Genomic DNA, 1,205 nt, shown 5'->3' with positions numbered 1-1,205 from the left:
GGCTCTGCCTGCACCTCCCCTGCCTGCTGCTGCTGCAGTGCCACTCAGTGACCAGAGCAGTGACCAGCACACACTCCTCTCTGCTGTACCTGGTGGCCTGCACACACTCACCTCTGCTGTACCTGATGGCCTGCACACACTCACCTCTGATGGCCTGCACACACTTCTCTCTGCTATTCCTAATGTCCTGCACACACTTCTCTCTGCTATTCCTAATGTCCTGCACACACTTCTCTCTGCTATTCCTAATGTCCTGCACACACTCACCCCCTTCTGTACCTGATGTCCTGCACACACTCGCCTCTGCTGTACCTGATGGCCTGCACACACTTCTCTCTGCTATTCCTAATGTCCTGCACACACTCGCCTCTGCTGTACCTGATGGCCTGCACACACTCGCCTCTGCTGTACCTGATGGCCTGCACACACTCACCTCTGCTGTACCTGATGGCCTGCACACACTCACCTCTGCTGTACCTGATGGCCTGCACACACTTCTCTCTGCTATTCCTAATGTCCTGCACACACTTCTCTCTGCTATTCCTAATGTCCTGCACACACTCATCCCTTCTGTACCTGATGTCCTGCACACACTCCTCTGTCGTATACCTAATGTTCAGCCCACACTCCTCTGTAGTGTACCTAATGTCTGGCACACACTCCTCTCTGCTGTACCTGATGGCCTTCACACACATCTCTCTGCTATTCCTAATGTCCTGCACACTCTCCTCTCTACTATACCTAATGTCTGGCACACTCTCCTCTCTACTATACCTAATGTCTGGCACACTCTCCTCTCTACTATACCTAATGTCTGGCACACTCTCCTCTCTACTATACCTAATGTCTGGCACACTCTCCTCTCTACTATACCTAATGTCCTGCACACACTCCTCTCTATATATAGTGTATTCAGAAAGTCTTCAGACCCCTTTGCTTTTTTTCAGATTTTATGTAGCTCCTTGTGCTCAAAAAAAAATAAAAAATCCAGTTTTCCGGATCATTCTGAGCACAATACCCCATAATCAGAAGGTGTAAATGGAATTTCAGAAATGTTTGCAAATTTATTAAAAAGAATAAACAAAAATTTCACATAGACATAAGCATGCAGACCCTTTGCTATGACACGTGACATTTAGCTCTGGGGCCTCTCACTTCTTCTGATCATTTCTGGGATGTTTCTACACCTTGATTGGAGTCACCTG

The sequence above is a fragment of the Bufo bufo genome, chromosome 9 (assembly GCF_905171765.1).
Source record: "Bufo bufo chromosome 9, aBufBuf1.1, whole genome shotgun sequence".
NCBI lineage: Eukaryota > Metazoa > Chordata > Amphibia > Anura > Bufonidae > Bufo > Bufo bufo.
The sequence above is the reverse complement of the archived record's forward strand: the minus strand, read 5'-3'. Positions refer to the sequence as shown.